This window comes from Littorina saxatilis, linkage group LG10 (genome assembly GCF_037325665.1).
Source record: "Littorina saxatilis isolate snail1 linkage group LG10, US_GU_Lsax_2.0, whole genome shotgun sequence".
Classification (NCBI taxonomy): domain Eukaryota; kingdom Metazoa; phylum Mollusca; class Gastropoda; order Littorinimorpha; family Littorinidae; genus Littorina; species Littorina saxatilis.
The window spans coordinates 1,074,222-1,098,564 of NC_090254.1; the positions used below are offsets into that span (position 1 = coordinate 1,074,222).

The window sequence follows — 24,343 nt, forward strand, 5'->3', positions numbered from 1 at the left end:
AAGCACGCACGCACGCACGCACAGACATACACAAGTTAGCATCGCATAGGCTACACGTACGTGAGCCAAAACACTGCACATGAAAATATAATCAATCTACTTCATTGAAAACAATATCACAAAGTGGAACCAACAAAAAGTGTTGTTTTTCAAAATTCTGGGTAGTACTGGCGCCTGTTATTTGAGTCACTATAGTAACCTTGTTACATGCCACACCAGTGTCTTTACCTCTCCCGGATATTTCTGGGACCATGTGCAGCTTTGGTTTTTGCTGGCGGAATACGCTCCGTCAAAATCACAACTGCCTTCGAGTTTCTGCAAACTGTTGTCGTACGCTATAAAGCAGTTGGTCAGAACAGCATAACCTGCAAACATAATATGCAACATGCTCTTGAGGGAAACACAGCGCAAGTTTATTTGTTCCCTAACCTTATTAGTGTGATACAGGACAGAGGAACATTACCCTTCTCACAAGTGAATGAAATACTACAAGTTCCCATCCCTGTTCATTGGCTCTATCGACGCCCGTTTCTAACCGCTTGCTTCCCTTTATATAATAAACCGTCCATAGATCGTCGTTCGCCCGAACTAACTCCTTGGTATGTCATCGAGAATAGAGGATGTTGGGTATCCTTCCATGCAATTACGTCAGCACCCCTCTCTCTCTCTCTCTCTCTCTCTCTCTCTCTCTCTCTCTCTCTCTCTCTCTCTCTCTCTCTCTCTCTCTCTCTCTCTCTCTCTCTCTCTCTCTCTCTCTCTCTCTCTCTCTCTCTCTCTCTCTCTCTCTCTCTCTCTCTCTCTCTCTCTCTCTCTCTCTCTCTCTCGAGGTATTACACACCGCTACGACCGAAGAGAAGTGAAAAATAAACTCCTGTTGTGCAGCGGGATAAAGTATTCCCTCATACCTCGGAGATATACCTTCACTCGCTCGCAGCGACGTCACGTGACATTTTAGATGGTGGAACAAAATGCTGTCGCTTATCGGCACTGGGTGCAGTGCCTTTGTAGTGCACTTGCACTACAACGGCACTGGGTCCAGTACCCGCTCCGGCGTCGAAGCATTTTCCACTAAAAAGTGCACAAAATTTGACCTATTTCGTCGCCTATAGGGGACGGAAAGAATGTCATTTCAATGGTGTGATAAATAGAGAATACTACATGGCTTGCTGTGTCGTACCAGATTTACACGAGTTGTTTTTTTAAATAGTGAACTGCGAGCGAAAGCGAGCTGTTCACTATTTGAAAAAGCAACGAGTGTAAATCTGGTACGACACAGCAAGCCATGTAGTATTCTGTTTATCCTACATTATATACTTCTGTGCCAGATCTAACTAAAAGTCACCGACAGCGCTATTGCCTTTGGATCAACCCGCTTTAGAACTTCAAACCACTTTACTCAATTTGACATTCATTCCTCCGCCATGACACACACTCTCAAACTAGGACAAAGTAGTTCGCCTTTGTTAACACTGTTAAGTTTAATATTGAACATTGATTAAATAAATTCGAACAACGAAATGATAGTCACTTCAAAATATACCAGATAAAAAGAAAAGCAGTGGCCACAGGATAAAAGAAACCAAAAGGAACAACAACAGCAAAGCATATCCTTCCGCGATAGGATGACAGTCAAGTCGGAGCCAGGCGAGTCGACAGCTTTCAGATGGTCACTTCTCGGTTTGGTGACTGGACAAATATTGGTTGATGTTGATGGTACCAACGTGCACAGGCCTTGCAAACAGTGTTGTTAGCGTTTGCTGGGATGTGATTGTGGCAGTGGCAGTGGAGACGGCTGGAGTTGAAGTGGCCGTGCGAATCCAATGTGTCGTCTGCCGACACTGGCGACAGCTCCGAGACCGGTGCAGTGCCGTTTAGCATCAGACTGAAGCCACGGTGTTCCTCTTGGGAAATGCTGCTTAACGTTGTTGTGCCCAGATAGCTGCATTATTTTGGTCGGAGGAACGTTATTCTCGGAAAGTTTCTGCACTAGGAACTTGCGTGCAGAGTGGTTGGTGTAGATCTACCTCGGGTTGATGATCCCAGCTTTTCTTCACATGTCGCCCTGGCATGTTTTGGATTGTCTTTTGCAAAATTGGAGATATTCTCTGCCATTACTGTCTTCATGCAAGGACACGTCTCCCCACTGCATGTGCCTGTGAGGTGTCACGCTGCGCAGACCAAAGTTGACTGTGTTTTGCCACCACAGAGTATTCAGGATTACTTCTGGATCTGCGACTCCGAGCTGTTTTGTCTGCCACAGCTTGTCAACATCTTCATCTTTCAGCGGTTGAGCCCTGTTAGGTAAGTTGCCACAACCTCCCTGTTTAACAATCTTCTGCTTTGTCTTCACGACTTCTCTCAGTTACAAGTGCAAATTCGGGGCCGTCTATAACGGGTGCACAGTACTTTTTAGACTTCAACTGTCGATGGATGCTGCTGAGAAGGCCGCTCAGCGTGGGGATGGTTCATACTCTTTGCCATCCGGTTTTTTCAAACTCATGAAAAGAGAGCAGAGAATTTTGCATAATTTTTGTGGTTGGATGGTGCTAATGTTTCTTTTGTCCCCGTGTTTCGCCATAAACGTCGATAGGCGACGTATATATCGTAAACCGTTTTTCGGAGAGTGTTCTTGTTCTTGTTTGTCTGAACGAATGAGTCTATTGGAGAAAAATCATAAATCATGGATGACTCGCTTTTTTCTTCATCGACTTCGTCATTCGCGTCATCACCAAACATGTCTTCGAACAGCTCATCACTAAAAAATTCTTTCAGTGATGACAAATCGGTTTCGTGGCAGTTGCCATTTTGTTGCAAAAGTAGTTCTTCATGAATATGTAATTACTAATTTACATAGCATGACCTTCCGGTTGACCTCATTTACATGATATACACACGTGTGATTTGAACGATTTTTATCTCACGGGTATCTCTCTCACGTATGTAGGATAACATTCTTTCCGTCACGTGACGTCGCTGCGAGCGAGTGAAGGTATATCTCCGTAGTATGAGTGAATACTTTAACCCGCTGCACAACAGGAGTTTATTCTTAACTTAGCTTCGGTCGAACCGGTGTGCAATGGGTGCTCTCTCTCTCTATCTCTCTCTCTCTCTCTCACACTCTCTCTCCCTCTCTCTCTCTCTTACGTAAGCTCTTTTTCTCTCTCTCACTCTCATTCCCACTTTTCTCTCTTTCTCTATCTCGATCTCTCCCCCCCTCTCTTTTTCTGTGTCTCTCCCCCCCCTCTCTCTCTCTCTCTCTCTCTCTCTCTCTCTCTCTCTCTCTCTCTCTCTCTCACACTCTCTCTCCCTCTCTCTCTCTCTTACGTAAGCTCTTTTTCTCTCTCTCACTCTCATTCCCACTTTTCTCTCTTTCTCTATCTCGTTCTCTCCCCCTCTCTCTTTTTCTGTGTCCCCCCCTCTCTCTCTCTCTCTCTCTCTCTCTCTCTCTCTCTCTCTCTCTCTCTCTCTCTCTCTCTCTCTCTCTCTCTCTCTCTCTTTCCCCGTTTGCTTTTTTTTTTTTTTTTTTGATGTTGTTGTTGGAATTGTAAGCACTTAGGTTGTTCAATGGTTTTTATTCTCGCTCTTCGTCCTTATGTTTGTGGTGTTTGCAAAGGCTTAGTTAGCTGTAAGACATTACCACATGGGCCAAACGCTATAATCCTTCGTAATAAAGTTGTCGAGTTATGTACACTGAGCACAAAAAGTTAAGGATATTTTTGCAGTGGTATAGCACAGATGGTTTTGGGTCAGAAAGATACGTGTATTTGAAGATAAGTCTTTCTTCTGTTCACAAGCGTGTTTCTTGGATCTGAGCAATATTTGGGTATGATGACACAGGTCCGTGACCACGGGGGGGGGGGGGGGGGGGGGGGGGGGGGGTGTATACAAGGTAGTTTACGGTATTTGATTAGATTTGACATTATCCAGAAAAGTGAAAATGACGTGACGTAACACAATTATGAAATGCAAGGCCTCCTGGTGCTCCTCTGTGGTGCACGCAAACACACTTTCCACTTGCTGTTTAACACCTTCCAACTACTTGATACTTCACTCACAAATAGTTACTCTGCTGCCTGCTGTTTAACACCTTCCAACTACTTGATACTTCACTCACAAATAGTTACTCTGCTGCCTGCTGTTTAACACCTTCCAACTACTTGATAGTTCACTCACAAATAGTTACTCTGCTGCCTGCTGTTTAACACCTTCCAACTACTTGATAGTTCACTCACAAATAGTTACTCTGCTGCCTGCTGTTTAACACCTTCCATACTTGATAGTTCACTCACAAATAGTTACTCTGCTGCCTGCTGTTTAACACCTTCCAACTACTTGATAGTTCACTCACAAATAGTTACTCTGCTGCCTGCTGTTTAACACCTTCCAACTACTTGATAGTTCACTCACAAATAGTTACTCTGCTGCCTGCTGTTTAACACCTTCCAACTACTTGATAGTTCACTCACAAATAGTTACTCTGCTGCCTGCTGTTTAACACCTTCCAACTACTTGATAGTTCACTCACAAATAGTTACTCTGCTGCCTGCTGTTTAACACCTTCCAACTACTTGATAGTTCACTCACAAATAGTTACTCTGCTGCCTGCTGTTTAACACCTTCCAACTACTTGATAGTTCACTCACAAATAGTTACTCTGCTGCCTGCTGTTTAACACCTTCCAACTACTTGATAGTTCACTCACAAATAGTTACTCTGCTGCCTGCTGTTTAACACCTTCCAACTACTTGATAGTTCACTCACAAATAGTTACTCTGCTGCCTGCTGTTTAACACCTTCCAACTACTTGATAGTTCACTCACAAATAGTTACTCTGCTGCCTGCTGTTTAACACCTTCCAACTACTTGATAGTTCACTCACAAATAGTTACTCTGCTGCCTGCTGTTTAACACCTTCCAACTACTTGATAGTTCACTCACAAATAGTTACTCTGCTGCCTGCTGTTTAACACCTTCCAACTACTTGATAGTTCACTCACAAATAGTTACTCTGCTGCCTGCTGTTTAACACCTTCCAACTACTTGATAGTTCACTCACAAATAGTTACTCTGCTGCCTGCTGTTTAACACCTTCCAACTACTTGATAGTTCACTCACAAATAGTTACTCTGCTGCCTGCTGTTTAACACCTTCCAACTACTTGATAGTTCACTCACAAATAGTTACTCTGCTGCCTGCTGTTTAACACCTTCCAACTACTTGATAGTTCACTCACAAATAGTTACTCTGCTGCCTGCGGTTAAGCTGATATTGCCGTTTTTTGCAACACAGTTTTTTTTTCTCAAGTGCATTAAAAAAAAAACTGGGCTACTTTGCCTTAAAATTGCGTATAGCTGCTGCCACTTTTGGGTACCAAGAAAATCTGTTTCAGAGACAATATGCATTTGTCTGTCAAATGAAATCAAATTAATTGTGTCCGGGAGTACCTCATGTGCCTTCATATCCTTAACTAAGCGCCTTGACCCTCGTCTATTCTGGTTACACTATTGTAACATTGATGAACTGGAGGGGTTTAGGACTGCCTATAATGATAGGTGCCTTGTGAAAATGAAACCATAACTCAATCTCTCTCCTATCGAATACAGCTATACAAAACGCAAGCTGACAAGAAAACTACAACCAGGAATAGAACGAACAGACAAACAATTAACAATGTCAAAACAAAAAGTTCTTACGTATCACATTGAGCATACAGGATGCACTCGTTGTCGTGTTTGTTGACGTGCTCGTACAGGAAATGCGTGCTGAACTGTCCGCGTCACGGTCGTACTGTTCGTAGAACAGAAAGCTTCGAGAGGATGCTATCATTGCACCAAAGTATTGCAAAGTATGCACCGTGCATCTAAAATTGAAACACGTGGCCACTGTCTCCTCTGGATCAGTCCCCCGTTGTACTGACCACACGATGGTGGCCGAAGGCTTAAACAAACCACACTCTATAATGTTTTCTCTATTTTCTTGAATGTCAAGAGAGTTATTATTATCACAGCGAGCGATGCTTAGACTCCCCACTCCTTGCTTTCCTGCAAGTAAATCAAATTTGAAAATTACTTACTTTGTCACTTTACTTATTTTAGTATACGTATTTTAACTTACACATGCATATAGTTATGGTTGACCCTGTAATAAATGTCAGTCACAGCAGGGTTCAAGCCAGGCAGAGTCACAATTACAACATCAACAACAACAACACTAGTTTCCTCGAATGCTTTGATGGGACCAGTGCAGCCAGTGTTGATCGTTAAGTGTGATGGGACCAGTGCAGCCAGTGTTGATCGTTAAGTGTAATGGGACCAGTGCAGCCAGTGTTGATCGTTAAGTGTGTGGGACCAGTGCAGCCAGTGTTGATCGTTAAGTGTGTGGGACCAGTGCAGCCAGTGTTGATCGTTAAGTGTGTGGGACCAGTGCAGCCAGTGTTGATCGTTAAGTGTGATGGGACCAGTGCAGCCAGTGTTGATCGTTAAGTGTGTGGGACCAGTGCAGCCAGTGTTGATCGTTTAGTGTGTGGGACCAGTGCAGCCAGTGTTGATCGTTAAGTGTAATGGGACCAGTGTTGATCGTTAAGTGTAATGGGACCAGTGCAGCCAGTGTTGATCGTTAAGTGTGTGGGACCAGTGCAGCCAGTGTTGATCGTTAAGTGTGTGGGACCAGTGTTGATCGTTAAGTGTGTGGGACCAGTGCAGCCAGTGTTGATCGTTAAGTGTGTGGGACCAGTGCAGCCAGTGTTGATCGTTAAGTGTGATGGGACCAGTGCAGCCAGTGTTGATCGTTAAGTGTGTGGGACCAGTGCAGCCAGTGTTGATCGTTAAGTGTGTGGGACCAGTGCAGCCAGTGTTGATCGTTAAGTGTAATGGGACCAGTGTTGATCGTTAAGTGTAATGGGACCAGTGCAGCCAGTGTTGATCGTTAAGTGTGTGGGACCAGTGCAGCCAGTGTTGATCGTTAAGTGTGTGGCAGCCAGTGTTGATCGTTAAGTGTGTGGGACCAGTGCAGCCAGTGTTGATCGTTAAGTGTGATGGGACCAGTGCAGCCAGTGTTGATCGTTAAGTGTGTGGGACCAGTGTTGATCGTTAAGTGTGTGGGACCAGTGCAGCCAGTGTTGATCGTTAAGTGTGATGGGACCAGTGCAGCCAGTGTTGATCGTTAAGTGTGATGGGACCAGTGCAGCCAGTGTTGATCGTTAAGTGTGTGGGACCAGTGCAGCCAGTGTTGATCGTTAAGTGTAATGGGACCAGTGCAGCCAGTGTTGATCGTTAAGTGTGATGGGATCAGTGCAGCCAGTGTTGATCGTTAAGTTTGTGGGACCAGTGCAGCCAGTGTTGATCGTTAAGTGTGTGGGACCAGTGCAGCCAGTGTTGATCGTTAAGTGTGATGGGACCAGTGCAGCCAGTGTTGATCGTTAAGTGTGTGGGACCAGTGCAGCCAGTGTTGATCGTTAAGTGTGATGGGACCAGTGCAGCCAGTGTTGATCGTTAAGTGTGTGGGACCAGTGCAGCCAGTGTTGATCGTTAAGTGTGTGGGACCAGTGCAGCCAGTGTTGATCGTTAAGTGTGATGGGACCAGTGCAGCCAGTGTTGATCGTTTAGTGTGTGGGACCAGTGCAGCCAGTGTTGATCGTTAAGTGTGATGGGACCAGTGCAGCCAGTGTTGATCGTTAAGTGTGTGGGACCAGTGCAGCCAGTGTTGATCGTTAAGTGTGTGGGACCAGTGCAGCCAGTGTTGATCGTTAAGTGTGTGGGACCAGTGCAGCCAGTGTTGATCGTTAAGTGTGATGGGACCAGTGCAGCCAGTGTTGATCGTTAAGTGTGATGGGACCAGTGCAGCCAGTGTTGATCGTTAAGTGTGATGGGACCAGTGCAGCCAGTGTTGATCGTTAAGTGTGTGGGACCAGTGCAGCCAGTGTTGATCGTTAAGTGTGTGGGACCAGTGCAGCCAGTGTTGATCGTTAAGTGTGATGGGACCAGTGCAGCCAGTGTTGATCGTTAAGTGTGATGGGACCAGTGCAGCCAGTGTTGATCGTTAAGTGTGATGGGACCAGTGCAGCCAGTGTTGATCGTTAAGTGTGTGGGACCAGTGCAGCCAGTGTTGATCGTTAAGTGTGATGGGACCAGTGCAACCAGTGTTGATCGTTAAGTGTGATGGGACCAGTGCAGCCAGTGTTGATCGTTAAGTGTGATGGGACCAGTGCAGCCAGTGTTGATCGTTAAGTGTGATGGGACCAGTGCAGCCAGTGTTGATCGTTAAGTGTGATGGGACCAGTGCAGCCAGTGTTGATCGTTAAGTGTGATGGGACCAGTGCAGCCAGTGTTGATCGTTAAGTGTGATGGGACCAGTGCAGCCAGTGTTGATCGTTAAGTGTGATGGGACCAGTGCAGCCAGTGTTGATCGTTAAGTGTGATGGGACCAGTGCAGCCAGTGTTGATCGTTAAGTGTGATGGGACCAGTGCAGCCAGTGTTGATTGTTAAGTGTGTGGGACCAGTGCAGCCAGTGTTGATCGTTAAGTGTGATGGGACCAGTGCAGCCAGTGTTGATCGTTAAGTGTGTGGGACCAGTGCAGCCAGTGTTGATCGTTAAGTGTGATGGGACCAGTGCAGCCAGTGTTGATCGTTAAGTGTGATGGGACCAGTGCAGCCAGTGTTGATCGTTAAGTGTGTGGGACCAGTGCAGCCAGTGTTGATCGTTAAGTGTGATGGGACCAGTGCAGCCAGTGTTGATCGTTAAGTGTGTGGGACCAGTGCAGCCAGTGTTGATCGTTAAGTGTGTGGGACCAGTGCAGCCAGTGTTGATCGTTAAGTGTGATGGGACCAGTGCAGCCAGTGTTGATCGTTAAGTGTGATGGGACCAGTGCAGCCAGTGTTGATCGTTAAGTGTGATGGGACCAGTGCAGCCAGTGTTGATCGTTAAGTGTGATGGGACCAGTGCAGCCAGTGTTGATCGTTAAGTGTGTGGGACCAGTGCAGCCAGTGTTGATCGTTAAGTGTGATGGGACCAGTGCAGCCAGTGTTGATCGTTAAGTGTGATGGGACCAGTGCAGCCAGTGTTGATCGTTAAGTGTGATGGGACCAGTGCAGCCAGTGTTGATCGTTAAGTGTGATGGGACCAGTGCAGCCAGTGTTGATCGTTAAGTGTGTGGGACCAGTGCAGCCAGTGTTGATCGTTAAGTGTGATGGGACCAGTGCAGCCAGTGTTGATCGTTAAGTGTGATGGGACCAGTGCAGCCAGTGTTGATCGTTAAGTGTGATGGGACCAGTGCAGCCAGTGTTGATCGTTAAGTGTGATGGGACCAGTGCAGCCAGTGTTGATCGTTAAGTGTGATGGGACCAGTGCAGCCAGTGTTGATCGTTAAGTGTGATGGGACCAGTGCAGCCAGTGTTGATCGTTAAGTGTGTGGGACCAGTGCAGCCAGTGTTGATCGTTAAGTGTGATGGGACCAGTGCAGCCAGTGTTGATCGTTAAGTGTGATGGGACCAGTGCAGCCAGTGTTGATCGTTAAGTGTGATGGGACCAGTGCAGCCAGTGTTGATCGTTAAGTGTGTGGGACCAGTGCAGCCAGTGTTGATCGTTAAGTGTGATGGGACCAGTGCAGCCAGTGTTGATCGTTAAGTGTGATGGGACCAGTGCAGCCAGTGTTGATCGTTAAGTGTGATGGGACCAGTGCAGCCAGTGTTGATCGTTAAGTGTGATGGGACCAGTGCAGCCAGTGTTGATCGTTAAGTGTGATGGGACCAGTGCAGCCAGTGTTGATCGTTAAGTGTGATGGGACCAGTGCAGCCAGTGTTGATCGTTAAGTGTGTGGGACCAGTGCAGCCAGTGTTGATCGTTAAGTGTGATGGGACCAGTGCAGCCAGTGTTGATCGTTAAGTGTGTGGGACCAGTGCAGCCAGTGTTGATCGTTAAGTGTGATGGGACCAGTGCAGCCAGTGTTGATCGTTAAGTGTGTGGGACCAGTGCAGCCAGTGTTGATCGTTAAGTGTGTGGGACCAGTGCAGCCAGTGTTGATCGTTAAGTGTGTGGGACCAGTGCAGCCAGTGTTGATCGTTAAGTGTGTGGGACCAGTGCAGCCAGTGTTGATCGTTAAGTGTGATGGGACCAGTGCAGCCAGTGTTGATCGTTAAGTGTGTGGGACCAGTGCAGCCAGTGTTGATCGTTAAGTGTGATGGGACCAGTGCAGCCAGTGTTGATCGTTAAGTGTGTGGGACCAGTGCAGCCAGTGTTGATCGTTAAGTGTGATGGGACCAGTGCAGCCAGTGTTGATCGTTAAGTGTGATGGGACCAGTGCAGCCAGTGTTGATCGTTAAGTGTGATGGGACCAGTGCAGCCAGTGTTGATCGTTAAGTGTGTGGGACCAGTGAAGCCAGTGTTGATCGTTAAGTGTGATGGGACCAGTGCAGCCAGTGTTGATCGTTAAGTGTGATGGGACCAGTGCAGCCAGTGTTGATCGTTAAGTGTGATGGGACCAGTGCAGCCAGTGTTGATCGTTAAGTGTGATGGGACCAGTGCAGCCAGTGTTGATCGTTAAGTGTGATGGGACCAGTGCAGCCAGTGTTGATCGTTAAGTGTGATGGGACCAGTGCAGCCAGTGTTGATCGTTAAGTGTGATGGGACCAGTGCAGCCAGTGTTGATCGTTAAGTGTGATGGGACCAGTGCAGCCAGTGTTGATCGTTAAGTGTGATGGGACCAGTGCAGCCAGTGTTGATCGTTAAGTGTGATGGGACCAGTGCAGCCAGTGTTGATCGTTAAGTGTGATGGGACCAGTGCAGCCAGTGTTGATCGTTAAGTGTGATGGGACCAGTGCAGCCAGTGTTGATCGTTAAGTGTGATGGGACCAGTGCAGCCAGTGTTGATCGTTAAGTGTGATGGGACCAGTGCAGCCAGTGTTGATCGTTAAGTGTGTGGGACCAGTGCAGCCAGTGTTGATCGTTAAGTGTGATGGGACCAGTGCAGCCAGTGTTGATCGTTAAGTGTGATGGGACCAGTGCAGCCAGTGTTGATCGTTAAGTGTGTGGGACCAGTGCAGCCAGTGTTGATCATTTAGTGTGTGGGACCAGTGCAGCCAGTGTTGATCGTTAAGTGTGATGGGACCAGTGCAGCCAGTGTTGATCGTTAAGTGTGTGGGATCAGTGCAGCCAGTGTTGATCGTTAAGTGTGTGGGACCAGTGCAGCCAGTGTTGATCGTTAAGTGTGATGGGACCAGTGCAGCCAGTGTTGATCGTTAAGTGTGATGGGACCAGTGCAGCCAGTGTTGATCGTTAAGTTGGTGGCAGCCAGTGTTGATCGTTAAGTGTGTGGGACCAGTGCAGCCAGTGTTGATCGTTAAGTGTGATGGGACCAGTGCAGCCAGTGTTGATCGTTAAGTGTGATGGGACCAGTGCAGCCAGTGTTGATCGTTAAGTGTGATGGGACCAGAGCAGCCAGTGTTGATCGTTAAGTGTGATGGGACCAGTGCAGCCAGTGTTGATCGTTAAGTGTGTGGGACCAGTGCAGCCAGTGTTGATCGTTAAGTGTGATGGGACCAGTGCAGCCAGTGCTGATTGTTAAGTGTGTGGGACCAGTGCAGCCAGTGTTGATCGTTAAGTGTGTGGGACCAGTGCAGCCAGTGTTGATCGTTAAGTGTGTGGGACCAGTGCAGCCAGTGTTGATCGTTAAGTGTGATGGGACCAGTGCAGCCAGTGTTGATCGTTAAGTGTGTGGGACCAGTGCAGCCAGTGTTGATCGTTAAGTGTGATGGGACCAGTGCAGCCAGTGTTGATCGTTAAGTGTGATGGGACCAGTGCAGCCAGTGTTGATCGTTAAGTGTGTGGGACCAGTGCAGCCAGTGTTGATCGTTAAGTGTGATGGGACCAGTGCAGCCAGTGTTGATCGTTAAGTGTGATGGGACCAGTGCAGCCAGTGTTGATCGTTAAGTGTGATGGGACCAGTGCAGCCAGTGTTGATCGTTAAGTGTGATGGGACCAGTGCAGCCAGTGTTGATCGTTAAGTGTGTGGGACCAGTGCAGCCAGTGTTGATCGTTAAGTGTGTGGGACCAGTGCAGCCAGTGTTGATCGTTAAGTGTGTGAGACCAGTGTTGATCGTTAAGTGTGTGGGACCAGTGCAGCCAGTGTTGATCGTTAAGTGCGTGGGACCAGTGCAGCCAGTGTTGATCGTTAAGTGTGTGGGACCAGTGTTGATCGTTAAGTGTGATGGGACCAGTGCAGCCAGTGTTGATCGTTAAGTGTGTGGGACCAGTGCAGCCAGTGTTGATCGTTAAGTGTGTGGGACCAGTGCAGCCAGTGTTGATCGTTAAGTGTGTGGGACCAGTGCAGCCAGTGTTGATCGTTAAGTGTGTGGGACCAGTGCAGCCAGTGTTGATCGTTAAGTGTGATGGGACCAGTGCAGCCAGTGTTGATCGTTAAGTGTGATGGGACCAGTGCAGCCAGTGTTGATCGTTAAGTGTGTGGGACCAGTGCAGCCAGTGTTGATCGTTAAGTGTGTGGGACCAGTGCAGCCAGTGTTGATCGTTAAGTGTGTGGGACCAGTGTTGATCGTTAAGTGTGTGGGACCAGTGCAGCCAGTGTTGATCGTTAAGTGTGTGGGACCAGTGCAGCCAGTGTTGATCGTTAAGTGTGTGGGACCAGTGTTGATCGTTAAGTGTGATGGGACCAGTGCAGCCAGTGTTGATCGTTAAGTGTGTGGGACCAGTGCAGCCAGTGTTGATCGTTAAGTGTGTGGGACCAGTGCAGCCAGTGTTGATCGTTAAGTGTGTGGGACCAGTGCAGCCAGTGTTGATCGTTAAGTGTGTGGGACCAGTGCAGCCAGTGTTGATCGTTAAGTGTGATGGGATCAGTGCAGCCAGTGTTGATTGTTAAGTGTGATGGGACCAGTGCAGCCAGTGTTGATCGTTAAGTGTGTGGGACCAGTGCAGCCAGTGTTGATCGTTAAGTGTGTGGGACCAGTGCAGCCAGTGTTGATCGTTAAGTGTGTGGGACCAGTGCAGCCAGTGTTGATCGTTAAGTGTGATGGGACCAGTGCAGCCAGTGCTGATCGTTAAGTGTGTGGGACCAGTGCAGCCAGTGTTGATCGTTAAGTGTGTGGGACCAGTGCAGCCAGTGTTGATCGTTAAGTGTGATGGGACCAGTGCAGCCAGTGCTGATCGTTAAGTGTGTGGGACCAGTGCAGCCAGTGTTGATCGTTAAGTGTGTGGGACCAGTGCAGCCAGTGTTGATCGTTAAGTGTGATGGGACCAGTGCAGCCAGTGTTGATCGTTAAGTGTGTGGCAGCCAGTGTTGATCGTTAAGTGTGTGGCAGCCAGTGTTGATCGTTAAGTGTGTGGCAGCCAGTGTTGATCGTTAAGTGTGATGGGACCAGTGCAGCCAGTGTTGATCGGGGCGGGGACGTAGCTCAGTTGGTAGCGCGCTGGCTTTGTAGCCAGTTGGTCGCTATCAGCGTGGGTTCGATCCCCACGTTCGGCGAGAGATTTATTTCTCGGAGTCAACTTTGTGCAGACTCTCTTCGGTGTCCGAACACCCCCGTGTGCACACATGCGCACGAAAAAGATCCCACGTTCACAGCGAAAGTCTCAGGGCTTGGAAAACACGAAGACACGCATGCATCATCTCTCGTCTCTGATTATCATGATCGTATTTCGATACTTTGACGAGACAAACCCAATGCTGGTGTGTCGAAGAAGACAGCCACAGCGGGCTTGTTCGAATCAAAGTATCACACCATATCTTCAACGTATTACCAATACCTGTCCCAATATAGACCAGTTGGTCTAAGAGGACGTTAAACCCTAATAGTCAGTCAGTCAGTGTTGATCGTTAAGTGTGTGGGACCAGTGCAGCCAGTGTTGATCGTTAAGTGTGATGGGACCAGTGCAGCCAGTGTTGATCGTTAAGTGTGTGGGACCAGTGCAGCCAGTGTTGATCGTTAAGTGTGTGGGACCAGTGTTGATCGTTAAGTGTGATGGGACCAGTGCAGCCAGTGTTGATCGTTAAGTGTGATGGGACCAGTGCAGCCAGTGTTGATCGTTAAGTGTGATGGGACCAGTGCAGCCAGTGTTGATCGTTAAGTGTGATGGGACCAGTGCAGCCAGTGTTGATCGTTAAGTGTGTGGGACCAGTGCAGCCAGTGTTGATCGTTAAGTGTGATGGGACCAGTGCAACCAGTGTTGATCGTTAAGTGTGTGGCAGCCAGTGTTGATCGTTAAGTGTGTGGCAGCCAGTGTTGATCGTTAAGTGTGTGGCAGCCAGTGTTGATCGTTAAGTGTGATGGGATCAGTGCAGCCAGTGTTGATCGTTAAGTGTGATGGGACCAGTGCAGCCAGTGTTGATCGTTAAGTGTGATGGGACCAGTGCAGCCAGTGTTGATCGTTAAGTGTGTGGGATCAGTGCAGCCAGTGTTGATCGTTAAGTGTGATGGGACCAGTGCAGCCAGTGTTGATCGTTAAGTGTGTGGCAGCCAGTGTTGATCGTTAAGTGTGATGGGATCAGTGCAGCCAGTGTTGATCGTTAAGTGTGATGGGACCAGTGCAGCCAGTGTTGATTGTTAAGTGTGTGGGACCAGTGCAGCCAGTGTTGATCGTTAAGTGTGATGGGACCAGTGCAGCCAGTGTTGATCGTTAAGTGTGATGGGACCAGTGCAGCCAGTGTTGATCGTTAAGTGTGATGGGATCAGTGCAGCCAGTGTTGATCGTTAAGTGTGTGGGACCAGTGTTGATCGTTAAGTGTGATGGGATCAGTGCAGCCAGTGTTGATCGTTAAGTGTGTGGGACCAGTGCAGCCAGTGTTGATCGTTAAGTGTGATGGGACCAGTGCAGCCAGTGTTGATCGTTAAGTGTGTGGGACCAGTGCAGCCAGTGTTGATCGTTAAGTGTGATGGGACCAGTGCAGCCAGTGTTGATCGTTAAGTGTGTGGCAGCCAGTGTTGATCGTTAAGTGTGTGGCAGCCAGTGTTGATCGTTAAGTGTGTGGCAGCCAGTGTTGATCGTTAAGTGTGTGGCAGCCAGTGTTGATCGTTAAGTGTGTGGCAGCCAGTGTTGATCGTTAAGTGTGTGGCAGTCAGTGTTGATCGTTAAGTGTGTGGCAGCCAGTGTTGATCGTTAAGTTGGTGGCAGCCAGTGTTGATCGTTAAGTGTGTGGCAGACAGTGTTGATCGTTAAGTGTGTGGCAGCCAGTGTTGATCGTTAAGAGTGTGGCAGACAGTGTTGATCGTTAAGTGTGTGGCAGCCAGTGTTGATCGTTAAGTGTGTGGCAGACAGATTGATTGATTGTTTTAAAGTCGTTTTACAAACCTTGTTTTCTTTCTTACCTGAATTTAATCCCTCTGTGAATTTACCTTTAATGAGGATCAGAGAGATTTGTGTCAAATCTGAATGACATCAAACTCTAATTTGTCACTATTAAAACCCAACTTTTCTCCTCTTTGACCTTGACGTCTGACGGAGGTCACTAGAACTAGGGTTACGTCTGGCGATTTTCAAATCGTGTATTTGTGTAATGTGTTAAATGGTTGTCTTCAAGACTGCTTGATAAAAGAAAAACAAAATAGTGTTTATACACGACTCCCATTCGTCATTACAGAGGGCGCCACCTGTTAAGATCCCCTTGTAAGACTCCTTCCCTTTCACCCCCCACCTCCCCCCCCCCCCACCACCGGTAGAAGTCCCTCCCTTTCAAGACAAACTACTAATAGAAGACTCCCTCCCTTTGAAGAGCCCCACCCCACCCCCCTCCTCCACTTCCTGCCCCTCACACCGCCCACCTATTAGAAGACTCGATCCCTCCCTTTTAAGATTCTGATTTCTCGCACTGTCTGTTCTTTAAGTTACTGTCTTTGACACTTCAAGGCGCATACAGCTCCAAGGGCTTACAGTCATGCCTCATGACATTTCAAGGCGCACACATCTCCAAGGGCTTACAGTCATGCCTCATGACATTTCAAGGCGCACACAGCTCCAAGGGCTTACAGTCATGCCTCATGACATTTCAAGGCGAACACATCTCCAAGGGCTTACAGTCATGCCTCATGACATTTCAAGGCGCACGCAGCTTCAAGGGCTTACAGTCATGCCTCATGACACTTCAAGGCACACACAGCTTCAAGGGCTTACAGTCATGCCTCATAACACTTGGTTTAAGCGTGTTTTTATTAATTTCTTGTGTACACGTTATAAACAGTAACAACATTAAGAACGTTAACAAGCAGACTGCTTATGGACACGTTCTAAAACTGATAATCAATACACATTCTGATAACAAGACATGGCGAACAAGTGGTAACTTCAACCCTTTCCTTTCAAAATATTTCATAATATTTTATACAAATAAAAAGAGATAGAGAGAGAGACAGAGAGAGAGAGAGAGACAGAGAGAGAGAGAGAGAGACAGAGAGACAGACAGAGAGAGAGAGAGAGAGAGGAGAGAGAGAGAGAGAGAGAGAGAGAGAGAGAGAGAGAGAGAGAGAGAGAGAGAGAGAGAGAGAGAGAGAGAATCCTTTGCTACATATATTGCAGTCACTGTTAATATAATATCAGCCGAAGCGATCAGTTGTCATAAGGTAATCTTGTACATCAGAAAATATTTTTGTGTTCAAAAATATAGTTGGTTTAAACAATATTTTATTAAAGAAATATAGTTAAATCAGTATTTCCAAACAAATGTGTTTTGCAGTCCAGAACGCGTCTTGGCAGACTATTTAATACGTGACACTTCAAGGCGCACACAGCTCCAAGGGCTTTCAGTCATGCCTCATGACACTTCAAGGCGCACACAGCTCCAAGGGCTTTCAGTCATGCCTCATGACACTTCAAGGCGCACACAGCTCCAAGGGCTTACAGTCATGCCTCATGACACTTCAAGGCGCACACAGCTCCAAGGGCTTACAGTCATGCCTCATGACACTTCAAGGCGCACACAGCTCCAAGGGCTTACAGTCATGCCTCATGACACTTCAAGGCGCACACAGCTCCAAGGGCTTACAGTCATGCCTCATGACACTTCAAGGCGCACACAGCTCCAAGGGCTTACAGTCATGCCTCATGACACTTCAAGAAGAACACAGCTTCAAGGGCTTACAGTCATGCCTCATGACACTTCAAGGCGCACACAGCTCCAAGGGCTTTCAGTCATGCCTCATGACACTTCAAGGCGCACACAGCTCCAAGGGCTTTCAGTCATGCCTCATGACACTTCAAGACGCACACAGCTCCAAGGGCTTACAGTCATGCCTCATGACACTTCAAGGCGCACACAGCTCCAAGGGCTTTCAGTCATGCCTCATGACACTTCAAGGCGCACACAGCTCCAAGGGCTTTCAGTCATGCCTCATGACACTTCAAGGCGCACACAGCTCCAAGGGCTTACAGTCATGCCTCATGACACTTCAAGGCGCACACAGCTCCAAGGGCTTTCAGTCATGCCTCATGACACTTCAAGGCGCACACAGCTCCAAGGGCTTACAGTCATGCCTCGTGACACTTCAAGGCGCACACAGCTCCAAGGGCTTTCAGTCATGCCTCATGACACTTCAAGACGCACACAGCTCCAAGGGCTTTCAGTCATGCCTCATGACACTTCAAGGCGCACACAGCTCCAAGGGCTTTCAGTCATGCCTCATGACACTTCAAGGCGCACACAGCTCCAAGGGCTTACAGTCATGCCTCATGACACTTCAAGGCGCACACAGCTCCAAGGGCTTTCAGTCATGCCTCATGACACTTCAAGGCGCACACAGCTCCAAGGGCTTTCAGTCATGCCTCATGACACTTCAAGGCGCACACAGCTCCAAGGGCTTACAGTCATGCCTCATGACACTTCAAGGCGCACACAGCTCCAAGGGCTTTCAGTCATGCCTCGTGACACTTCAAGGTGCACACAGCTCCAAGGGCGTTCAGTCATGCCTCATGACACTTCAAGAAGAACACAGCTCCAAGGGCGTTCAGTCATGCCTCATGCATCTATCCATTTGTAATTAAGTAAAGTTCCATTGACCTACTTGCAAGTAGTCAAAGTCGCCATTTTTTTGCATCATCGTACGGGCAGGACAGTCTCAGGCTTTTACATCATGTACCGGACAGTAACTATAACTGCGTCAAAAGCCTACATGGGACGTTACTAGTCTTGGCGACAGCGAGAATTATGTCAAGACATGGTGGGCTTATTTGTTGGATTAATGACATCGAATGCCAAGGATATACGTGTGTGTGTGTTTGTGTGTGTGACGGTTTGTGTGTGTGTGTGTGTGTGTGTGTGTGTGTGTGTGTGTGTGTGTGTGTGTGTGTGTGTGTGTGTGTGTGTGTGTGTGTTTGTATGTGCTTGTATGCTGACTTTATTAGCAGGCATCTGTCAAAAATTGTTACGATCAACGATCAAGTCAGTGTAATATCATGTATATACTTTTGATTTGATTACGTGAAATGCTGCTTTTGTACATGTTCTTTTGTTTTACCATTGTAAAAACCAATTCACTGGTTATACAATTAAACAATCCATCCATCTCTCCCTCTGAGAACTATTTGTGACCCTCCAACACGGAATGAGTCGCATGTCACCTTTGCATGATTTTCATATTTTTTACATTTTCCTAAAGAGTTTTTTATGCTCAATCCAGTGGTGAAAATCGTTTTAAAAAAGAGTGAAAACTGTTTGAGTTATAAGCCTGTGACTACGGTGACCCTTAAGCCTAGCGCAGAACCACGCGAGGTGACGTGCGACTCATTTCGTGGTGGAGGGTCACATTTTCCATGTTTTGTTTGCGACATAATCTTATGACGTTTACATTTGTGCGTCACTTCTCGTTTGACGTCATATGTGACCCTCTACCACGGGATGAGTCGCATGTCATTTTTGCATGATTTTAATATTTTTACATTTTCCTAAAGAGTGTTTTATGCTCTAGCCAGTGGTAAAAACCGTTTTAGAAAAGAGCGAAAACGTTTAGAGTTATAAGCCTGTGACTAAGGTGACCCTCACACTTTTACCATAGTCCCCCCGGACTTATATTTAAGCCTAGCGCAGAACCGCGCGAGGTGACATGCGACTCATTTCGTGGTGGAGGGTCACATATGGAGATAAAAAAAAATGTATCGATTGGAGATTGGATTTCCCTTCTTTGAGTCATGTGACGTCAGAGGCCGACAAAACTTTATAATTTGGCTTTTCAGGTTGACCGAAACTTCAAAGGAACTAAAAAAAAAAACCCGTCATGTGTTTGATTGCATGTGTGTGTGCTGTTCAATGTCAAAACAACAACAAAGTGAGTACATGACGTGTGTTTTGTAGTTCCTTTGAAGTTTCGGTCAACCTGAAACGCCCAAATATGAAGCTTATGTGTTTGATTGCATACATGTGGATTGCATGCATGTGTGTGTGTGCTCGTTCAATCGTCAAAACAACAACAAAGTCATAAGTACCTGAAAGGAATTCGATCGATACATAAATGTTATTTGCGTGTTTGACCAAAATATGACATTTTACACAGATCTCGACAGTCATTGTTCACCTCGACCGCTAGCGCGGTCTCGGAGAACAATGACTGTCTCGATCTGTGTAAAATGTCATATTTTGGTCAAACACGCAAATAACGTATAAAGTGGGAGATCGAGCTAACCGATGTGATGAAAATAAGGTGGGACCTGGGCATGAGATCGAGTTAAGCAGAACATCGAGCAATCCAAAGTCGAGGTAAGTGAAGGAATTTTAGTGATAACAAGAAGGCTGCTGGCCGGGACCAATGTTTCACTTCGACGTATCCGGAAAATCGAGTTAACCTTTGCCGGATGCCGCTTTTGACTACACACGCCCGACGATGCGGGTTTGTCTGAACCCATACATTTGAAAGAGGGTTTTTACCGTTTATTTCTCTAACGACGGGGTGGGTTCAGGGAAACCCACAGCGCTACTTCAGTGGGTGCATCGAGTTTCTCCCTTCACCGACTTCTTGCAGGGGAGGGAGAGGGGGAGGGATAGACTGAGAGAGACTGAGAGACTGAGAGAGACTGAGATAGACTGAAAGACTAAGAAAGAGAGAGAGAGAGAGACTAAGAAAGAGAGAGAGAGAGACTAAGAAAGAGAGAGAGACTAAGAAAGAGAGAGAGAGAGACTAAGAAAGAGAGAGAGACTAAGAAAAAGAGAGAGACTAAGAAAGAGAGAGATAGAGAGAGAGACTAAGAAAGAGAGAGAGAGACTAAGAAAGAGAGAGAGACTAAGAAAGAGAGAGAGAGAGACTAAGAAAGAGAGAGAGAGACTAAGAAAGAGAGAGAGAGAGACTAAGAAAGAGAGAGAGAGAGAGACTAAGAAAGAGAGAGAGAGAGAGACTAAGAAAGAGAGAGAGAGAGAGACTAAGAAAGAGAGAGAGAGAGAGACTAAGAAAGAGAGAGATACTAAGAAAGAGAGAGAGAGAGAGAGACTAAGAAAGAGAGAGAGAGAGAGACTAAGAAAGAGAGAGAGAGAGAGACTAAGAAAGAGAGAGAGAGAGACTAAGAAAGAGAGAGAGAGAGACTAAGAAAGAGAGAGAGAGAGACTAAGAAAAGAGAGAGAGACTAAGAAAGAGAGAGAGAGAGAGACAGACTAAGAAAGAGAGAGAGAGACTAAGAGAGAGAGACTAAGAAAGAGAGAGGGAGACTAAGAAAGAGAGAGAGAAACATTGAAACATTGAACTTTATTACAGGAAAGATAGCATTAGGTCCGTAGGACCTTTCTTACAGCTAGTCCTGATCTAAGCAAAATGGTTATAATCGAAATGGGAATACATAGGAACAAACTTTTTATGATGAAACGCAGACACACGCAATAATAGTAATATAAGAATAAGATCATTTTTTATCGACATGTGATATACAGATATATACAACCATACATTATCAGAACACACACACATATATACACGCACACGCACACGCACACACACACAGAAGATCAACTAACTTATAAGGCAAGCCAACATAACACGACACACTAACCAAATAAAGGATCAGGTAGCAAAGTTTAAAAAAAATAAAAAAAATAAAAATAAAAAAAAACGTTCATGACCTAATATATACCATCTTAGATTATGAAGGAATCACCATGCCAATATAAAATGCAGTAATACTATCTTAGATACTAGAAGGAGTAATACACGAGAATGTATTCTTATCACACCAAGTTGACGCAAGACACATACATGCACATTTTCAGAAGGATAAAAGGCACACATACGTTTGAGCAACCAGGCACATTACATTAAAGTGATGTTTGAATGTATTTTTGCAGATGTGTTTTGAATGTTTTAAGGTTACTGGTCGATTTTAAGCATGTAGGTAGGGAGTTCCAGACATAAGCTCCCGAGTATGAAAGACTAGTTTTAAATATGTCAATGCGTGGCTTCGGGCAGGCCAGATTATGCTTGAAAGTGGAATACCGAGAAGGAGTTGATTGAAACAAGTGAGTTAGATATTCGGGTGCTTGGTCACGTAGGATCTTGTGCATGAAAACTGATTTATTAAATAAAAGCTGTTGTTTAAGTTGAGGTATATTGAGGGCTGTCAGTTTTGCGTCAGTAGTTAGTGATGGGTCAGGCAGAATGAGTTTAGCTGACCTACGATGACGAGAATTTATAGTTTTGAATAATGCATCACTACAGCCATCCCAGATGACAGAGGCATAATCAATGTGAGGTTTGATGTGGGCGTTGTAGAACATTTTTCGGGCGTCTAAAGTTATGACTGACTGAAGTTTTGAAAGTAGGAATAAATTTCTTGAAACGCGTTTACACAGATGTTCAATGTGGGAATGCCACCTAAGCTTATCATCGATAATCACGCCTAGCAGTTTGTGTTCGCTAACCTTTTCTATTGAGTTTCCGTTGATGGTGAGATCTAGTGAGAGGGGGGACAACTGATGCTTCTGGCGCGTTGTAATTACCATTGATTTAGATTTCAGAGGGTTTACGACCATGTTGTTTTCAGAGCACCATTGTGAGATGTCTCTAAGGGTGTGCTGAAGAGATTGTTGAATATTTTCAAGACGTCTATTTTGTGTCCGTAGTGTTGTGTCATCAGCGAGCATGTGGCATTCTACTGAGTTGTCAGAGAAGTGAAGTGGAAGGTCATTAACGTAAATACAGAAAAGAATAGGACCTAAGACAGAGCCCTGGGGTACTCCATATAACACGGACTCCTCTCTTGAGTACGCACCATGTACATAGACTTGTTGCGATCGGTTTTCAAGGAAAGACTGAAAGAAAGATAGAGAGTCAGATCCATTGAGATATAGTGATAATTTGTTGAGGAGAATTTTATGATCAACGAGGTCAAAGGCCTTAGAAAAATCTAAGTATACGACCCCAGAGAGCTGGGAGGAATTTATGGCTGACAGACATTTGTCTGTCAAAAGCGAGAGCGCAGTAGAACATGAGTGGTTACTGCGGAAACCAGACTGCAAGGGGTGGAAAAGGGCCAAACGGTCCATGTATTTTGTGAGATTAATGTGAATATGTCTTTCAAGAAGCTTTGATAGTACTGAGAGTAAGGAAATAGGGCGGTAGTTGCTAATATCAGAAGTGTTTTTGGATTTGGGGAGAGGAATAACTTTAGCTTTCTTTAGTGCTTGCGGAAAGGTGTTGCGCTGTATGCAGAGATTAAAGATATATGTGAGAGAGTCAACTGTGTAAGGAAGGGAGAGTTTTAATAAGTGGTTGCTGATTTCATCAGGTCCTGAAGATTTTTTGTTCTGAAGTTGTGAAATCAGTCGTCCTAATTCGTGCACTGCAATGGGTGGGATTTGAAAGGGTGCTTTATTCGCCGTCTTTTGTTTGCAGTAGAGGGATAGATTGTCAGAGTTGTTGGGAGAGGCATTGTCAGGGTTGCTAAGAGAGGTAGCTACAGACGAAAAGTGAGAGTTAAAGATGTCTGGCGTTAAGTGACGGGGGATCTGGGTGGAGTTAGAGGTGGAACCTCTGATGAGTGAATTTAGTGCACGCCAGATCTGCGAGATATCCCGGTTATTCTCAACGAGTTTATTAAAGTAAGCTCTCTTTGAGTCACGAACCATGTTTTTTAACCTATTTCTAGCTGTTTTATAATCTTGGAACTGTTTAGCTTTTTTTAACAGGTCACGCTGATCCATGGCTTCAGTTATTTTATTGGACATCCAGGGTGGAAGTTTAGGATGTTTTACTCTCATTTTCTTTATAGGTGCGTGCTTGTTTATTATAGGTAGTAGGGTGTCATACCAACATTCTAATGCTTGATCAGGGACCGTGTGGTTGAAAACTTGGTCAAATCGTGCTACGTTGAGATCGGACAGGAAGGAATCACGATCAAAATTTTTAAAGGATCGAAAAGATATGACTGTGTGACCTTTATGATTTGATTTTGGCATTTTAGTGGTTTTAGTACAGAATATTGGAGAATGATCACTAATGCTAAGATCTGCGAGTGAAGCATTTAGTACTGAGGAGTGGTTGTTTGAGTAGATGTGATCAAGCAAAGTAGATGAAGTTTCTGTGACTCTAGTAGGTAAAGTTATAAGCTGCTTGAAACCTAGTGATGATACAATCCCATCCCATCGAGGCTGAGGTTTTAATAAGTCAATATTAAAGTCCCCGAGTAACAGGATGTCTGCGTGAGGTTTACATTTATACACTGTATCTATCATCTCGATAAGGTCATCGTACCAGTCACCAATGGCAGAAGGGTTTCTGTAAAGAAAACAAACAAGAGTAGAAGGGGCTGTTTCCTTTAGTTTAAACTCTAGCCACATGCATTCAATGTCTTTGTGTTCTAAGTCAGGTCTTCTACGCGTGTATTGAACAATGGAAGAGTGGATGTAAGCAGCGATGCCATTTTCACCCGTACGACGGGAATCACGACGTATGACGTCATACTCAGGGATACGGATGCGGGTATCGGGGATGCTGTCGTGTAAGCGTGATTCGGTGATGCCGTATAAGTGGTACACGGGGGTTGCGCTGTGTAGAAAATTGCATATGTCTTGTACTTTGGCATCTAGATGGTAAACATTTAAATGACCAACATGCAGCATTATCAAACACAAGAAGAAGGAATACACGAAAACTTCAAACAAAGAATTAAAGCAAATAAGCAAGAACAACTCAAGAAATACGGCAGCAGCTAATTAAAATCACTAGCAATGGCTGTCGGTAAAAACATAATAAAACATTCAGCGTGCAAGTGTAACTAATAAAGGCACTTTGATCGCTATGGTCACACGGTCACACGGGTCCGACCAAGTCAATTAAAACACAATGGTCACTCAAAGTCAGTGGGTCCGATCAAGTCAAAATAAAACACAATGGTTACCATCAGTGTTCACGAGGAGAACTGAATTACCATGTAATATAG

At 46.0% G+C, this 24,343-nt stretch overlaps 1 long non-coding RNA gene across 1 annotated transcript in view; it reads right to left on the reverse strand.

Annotated features, from left to right (window-relative positions):
• Window positions 1-221: 221 nt before the first annotated feature.
• LOC138979162 (uncharacterized) overlaps window positions 222-24,343 on the reverse strand; it is a 36,455-nt gene continuing 12,333 nt past the window's right edge. Inside the window, exons 2-3 of the long non-coding RNA XR_011459907.1 lie at window positions 5,694-6,041; window positions 222-365 (exon numbers count right to left, since the gene is read on the reverse strand). This is a non-coding gene — a long non-coding RNA (uncharacterized lncRNA). The remainder of the gene's footprint in view (window positions 366-5,693; window positions 6,042-24,343) is intronic.